A 6,623-nucleotide genomic window follows, 5' to 3' on the forward strand; every position below is an offset into this window, starting at 1 on the left:
GGACTCAGATTTTAAATTGAACAAACATATTAGTTCGGTGTTGCAAAAAAGCTTTTTGCAGCTGAGGCAAATAGCAAAGCTGAAGCCAGTTTTGTCAAGACCGGACATGGAGAAGGTATTACATGCCTTTATTTCAACACGGCTTGACTACTGTAATGCACTTTATGTTGGAGTCAGCCAAGGGTCTCTTGCTCATCTTCAGCTCGTGCTGAAGATGAGCAAGATGAGCTGCTGCCCGCCTCTTAACTGGTACCCAAAGGCATGGACATGTAACACCTATCCTGTCTTCTCTTCATTGGCTTCCTGTTCATCACAGAATTAATTTCAAAGTCCTAACACTGGTTTATAAATGCCTTAATGGTCTTGCTCCCCCATACCTTTCTGAGTTACATCAGCCTTATATTCCTTCACGAACCCTCAGATCAGCTGACCAGCTGCTGTTGGTTGTCCTAAAATCAAGGCTGAAACGTAGAGGAGGACGAGCCTTTTCAATTATGGCCCCAAAACTTTGGAATACGCTGCCTTTAAATATTAGACAGGCATCTTCGTTTCCTGTTTTTAAAATGCTTTTGTACAGCACTTTGGGCAAACCTTTTGTTTTTAAATGTGCTATATAAATAAATTGGATTTTGGATTTTTGGAAGGTGTTAAGCCTTTAAAGAGACTGACAAACGAACACAGTGGGTTCATCAAACTATGAGAGCACAACACTTTCACAAAGTTGTCTGCTCACTTTCGAGTTCTAGGCTTATACCCAGGAGAAGAAAAAGCTCTTTCCAGAAATTATTTTCACCAGGGACTTTTAAGGACATGCCTGCAATCTTGCGAACAAGCATTGGTCATATGATAGCCATGGACTGAGATTGTAGAATGGCATTTGTTGGTGTCCATGCACCTACACAGCTTAAAAAGTCATGTCCCTTAATTTAAATTATCAGGTTTGATACCTAGTGTACAAATCATTAGCAACATAATCTCTGACAGGATAGTGAGAGAATGGTCTTCAAAGCATTTTGTGACATCACAGTGGCTTGTCCAATGGAAAAATAGGGCTTTTGATACATGAAATATTAATAAAATCTCACTCATAGTAATATAAAATGAAACTGGTAAAAAGGCACAGTAAAGAGGCTATTTCCAGGAGATCACATTATTCAGTTCTTTTCAAGCTGTGTTTCTTTGGCTGTTAATACAGTCAATAGCTGTGTGTTTCATTAATAGCATTGGTTGTACGGAGCTTTAAATATATTAAAGTTTGCGTACTATCACTCAAACATTAATCCTGAACAAACAGAAAATTCTACATTAAAAAAAAAAAACAACTTCCTTTGTTCTTAGTAATTTTACATATTCTAAATTTGTTTAATCAAATTGACAGATATTTTCTTATTGTTTTAGACTCTTCTCTGTAAGGTGACCTTGAGCGTTTTGAAAGGCGCCTAAAATCAAATCTATTTCTTCAGTTCTGAAAGGTGATGGGGATTGAGGCATTTGGCGCAGCGTGGGGTTATCATATCGGAGGTGTTCCTGAGAGTCGCTGACCCACCTTGTCATCATGTAAGTCATTGGGGTTCTGTGAACCAAAGTGTGAGCTTCTGTTGTTTCATCAAGCCCCATGTTGGAAGCCTTATTTCAGACATTTAACTTAAAACCCATTCAGAAACCCTGTTTACTTCAAGAAAGGATAAGTGCAAAATGGTAACCAATTACTGGTTCAAGCACTCAGTGCCTCCCTCTATTCTTTGTGATTCAAACCTTTTCATCCTCGCTTTCACTGACCATTCAAAACAACTGAAAACACATTAGCCTTTAGATGAGGCCAGATGTGTCTTGGTATTAACCATACACTACAGTGAATGTTTATATGCAGTCTACACAGCCTGCAAACTACAATAAATGGATGGAAATTCAGCCTGAATATCAGACCAGCGACAGCAAAGATAAAGACTGTTCAAAACCATACTGATATCTGGATACTGGATGAATACAAACAACATGAATTACATGCTATGAGCTTCAAACTGTTATACCCTGCTTTTCTAATGACCCTTTACCAATTTGAATTTTCGCTATTCATGTCAATTCATCAGAATGCTTCTACATTTAGCACATACAACAGAAATTCATAGGATCAATATGAGAGGCAGAAATACTCTAAACCTGTTTGTGTGTGTGCTAAGCATTGGGTTCACGTCTAGTAAACATCATCTATGTACTCAGCATGAATCCCTGCATCACTCACTTTGATTTACAATTTCACATTCTGTGTTTTGCACACTGAAACATTTCCTCAGCATCTAGCTTGCCTGAATTTCAAACAAGCGCTCAGCAGAGATAATCCCATCACTTAATCAACATTACCAAACACTTTTAACCACGTGCACTTTTTCATTCTGAGCTGCTGCTCAGCAATAAGAAGGGTTCTTCTACCAAAGCAGGTTTTACACATCTGTGTCTTTACATCTTTCTGGCAATATATAAAGAGCTTATGAAAGGCTTCCTGTAGAGGCTTCAACACTAAATCAGGACTAAGAACACATCAGTAGAAAACACAGTAGTTTAATCAAGTGTAAATGTGTCATAGCAAAGCCCATTCCCCTCTTAGAACGCTTGCCAAACACAAGAGAAACTATCCTCTAACCCACTGTTCCAACTGACAGTGCACATCCTCTAAACACTGCGAGTGGAGCTTTGAGGGCACAAACTGGATAAATCCTGTCTCTGTACTTGCTGTCGCTCCGGGCCAGTGGAGATTTTCTTGCAGCGTTCAGGGCTCGGCCACAATGCATTGTGGGGGGGTGCTGGTGAGTCACGGTTGTGTGGAAGTGCTGATAGAGACGAAGAACAGCTTCCTTAATGTCAGCTGTAATACCTAGGCAGACTTGTTGGGCCTAATCGAGTGTGGCACTTCCCAAAGCACCAAAAGGAACAAGAACTACAAGTGTGGATCAGTATTTGTTTGTTACTGCTCATGGGCCCTGGACCAGATTTAACAGCAGTTCTGTTGGTAAGTTTCTTTTATGAGAGTAAAAAAAATCCATTGGAAGCTCAAAAACAATACCTTGCTGAGCAAGAAGGACCCTTCCAATGTGATTTAAAGCCTGTGGGCATAACCTTCTGCCCTACTGAGTATGAGAGTGAAAACCTAACCAAGCGTGAAGAGGCTGTCTTGTCCACTCACATACTGACACATTGCTGATTCATAGACAGCCATGGATTTTTTTTTTGTTTTAAATCTTCAGGTTTGAATACTTGACACACCAACAAGCAGTGAAAAGATAGAAAAGGATTTTTAGCATTTCATGACATGAAGGAAAAAGAGAAGAGATGAAATAAAGTGTGAAAGGTTTTAGGTGCTGGTCTGGTTCATTTCTTTTAACTGGATTGATCCACGGCGAGAGACTGTTTCAGTATTTGCTTTTCTTTGGACATTTCAGAGAAGAACACATTTATAGTGAGAGAAACAGCAAATTGGATTCTTGAGGAGGTGAAGTTGAGCATCTGTGCCTGTCTGTTTCTACTAGTGGCATAAGCAACTTTGCCACTGCATATAACATTTCAAATGTTCAAACAGCTAGTAAATGTATTCCCAAAAGAGCATTGGTTGCATGTTCACTCAATAGTCAAACATTTTAGAACTATTTGTCTTTTCTACTTTTTTCCATAGACCTCAAGCAATAAATCCTACTCTCCTGCACCACCACTAAATCTGACATTTGTGACTTATATGTAGAAAAGCCACAAATAATATAACATGTTAGCACGCTACATAAAACATCTGTAGAGAGTCTGGACTGTTTAAGTGCTAAATTTAAAAAAAACCAAAAAAACCCAAACTTCTTTTGCTTTATGATCTTGTGTTGTGAAGCAGATCTTTTGTTTTGCCAACATACTGATCTGTGCATTCCTCACTGCATTCAGCTACATACACTACAATGCTCTCCTTACGCTTGGTTGTTTTTCATTTAGGGTGAACAAATGTTCTGCCTCAACATACTACTAGACTTGAACCACAAAGGGATGAGAATCTGAAGCACTTGTAGTCACAGAGGCACTTTTGCATCATTGTGAAGCTCAAACTGAGGCAGAATCTCATCCATTCTTAGAACAAATCACCAAGGCATGAGCTGAGTAATAGTTTCCCCATATAGACCAGTTGTTTGAGGGAGAAATGAAAGAGAAGAGCAGTTTTCATACATGCACTGCAGTTTTTGCAGACATTTAGATGACAAAGATGTGTGTAAGAGTGCAAATATCCAACTCAGTCACACTGGATATTGTACTAAAAAGGCAAGAAGGCTTAATTGTTGTTCTTAAGTGTGTCTGTAATTTTTCATTGTGTCTGAGTGTGACTCGTGCATGCAAGTCCCTAAATGGAGGACAAGAAACTTCTCCAAAAAAGTTAAGTCCAGTTGCCTTCATTTGACACTTAGATTAGATGGGGATAATTACAACAAAAACATCTTCCAGATAAACATCAGCTTTGTGGATATTTTTTTTAAAACCATGTCTGGATGCTGTTGTTACTCGTGTAAATCAAATACAGCCTCAGAACAGTTAGACTAAAGACTATTAATCTGTCAGTCAGTCTTGACAGTTGATTTAAACATACATTCATAATCCTCCATGTGGTTTTCAGTGGTTGAAACTAGGGCTGCTCAATTAATCGAATTTTAATCACGATTACGATCTGGGCTTTCAACGATCATTAAAAATGACTGAGCCGATTATTAGCCCCTCCCTCATGCTTTACTCTCGCGCTGCTCCATGTGGCAAATCAAGCGCACTTCTCTGCATTTCGAACACGCGTCACAACAATTAAGAGGACCCGAGGGAAGCTCGGAAAGCTAAGCAGAAGTTATTTGGAGAGGAGTGGACTGCCGTTGGTTGAAAAGAGAGGTAAAAAAAAAAAACTTAAGTGGTGTGGAAACATTATGGGTTCGCGGAGTCAGACGTGGATCAAGTAGACACAGTGTGTAAACTTTGCTATGGTGTCGTAGCTGCACCACAGAGCAACACTGCAAAGTTCACATTTTTCATTTATTTCTTATATTGCAAACATTTGCACTGTTATCAGTATTTGCACACTATTTTATATTATTTTTTAAAGTCATTATTCAATACATTGTTATTGTTAAACCTTTAAAGCCGGTCAGAGCAGCATGCTCGTTTTGTGTAACTATTTTTAAATCCCTGTAGAACCTGAACGCTAAGCTAGCACAATAAATTTTTTTCCATATGAAACCAGAGGAGTTGTACTTACTTCTTATGCCATCAGCTTGTCCTCGGTCACGGTTTCCTTCCACATATAGCTTTGCAAAAATTGCACAAAAAGAGCTTGCAGGAACAAAAGCATAATATTCCAGAAACACGCTTTGCCGATCCGATCAGCTGTTCTTAACACTTCCCACATTGAAAAAGACATCAACGTGAACTATCGCAAGTGACGTCATTTTTGCGGAAAATTTAGTTTTTTACTTGTAGGCCTTAGAACTCGAATTGCACTGCTGGAAATAGTTTATTTTGATGCACATGCACATTCTTTGCAAATTTGCATCATAGGATTGTTTTTTGTTTTTCCTGCAGTATATAAAAATTGCTGTATCTCCAAAATAAAACTATGAAGACACTCAAAATAAATTTCCTGTTGTTGTAAACTATTTTTTGCAACTTTTTTGTATTTAAAGTTTTGAGGGATAAACCTCTTAAATTTCTCCAAGTAGAAATATATGTAAAAACAAAAACGATTTTCAATTTTTTTGTAGTTTATTGCACTTTTTTGCAATTAATGTAGTTACTATGGACTTAATGCATACATATTATTAAAATATGGGCTATAACAGTTGTATTGATGTATAGCAACTTGAAATGCTCCCACAAATGGCACTACAGCATGTAAAAAAATAATATAAGCTCTGGCGGACGAAATAAATATCGTCAAATAATCGTGATCTCAATTTCAGTGAAAATAATCGTGATTATCATTTTTGCCATAATCGAGCAGCCCTAGTTGAAACATGCTCATTTACATGTCATTTGTCACACTCGAGATTTTTAAACAAAAGATTATTCCATCAGCGCTAAGATGTTAGGAGATAAAACTGAACTGACTCTTAGATTCCTAAGATGAGGAGCTGACAGCCTAAATGTGAGTCTTTCTAAACTGTTGTCAAGTTAGAAAATCAGTTTTCACTATTAATGCATCAAATTTCCTCTTAAACTGTAACAGAGCTAATTCAAAACCTTGTCATGAGATTGTGGTTGTGACTTAAGACATCAGTGATTGACATGATAGATAATGGATCCAGATTAAGAACACTGTCAGTAATCTGCTCTAAATGTTTTTCTTAATTCTCTCTAGAGCTGATGTAGTGGACACAAAGCTTCATTCATTGACTGGATGGCCTCAATGTTTTTGCTTTAGGAAAAAGAGAGATAAGCTCAGAGTATTAAGTTGGATTTTCTAAATAAGGGTTCATGCGCTAGTTCCAAATCACTTGTTCACATTTTTTTTTTAGTTCTTATGCAACAATAATATAAAATATAAATTCTTAAAATGTTTGTAGCTGCCTATAAAATCACAGCAATTTTATTTTCTGTATTGCACATCCTCCCATTACATC

The sequence above is a fragment of the Diplotaxodon limnothrissa genome, linkage group LG12, assembly GCF_057381915.1.
Source record: "Diplotaxodon limnothrissa isolate DT_005_m linkage group LG12, D_limnothrissa_male_GT1.1, whole genome shotgun sequence".
Taxonomy (NCBI): domain Eukaryota; kingdom Metazoa; phylum Chordata; class Actinopteri; order Cichliformes; family Cichlidae; genus Diplotaxodon; species Diplotaxodon limnothrissa.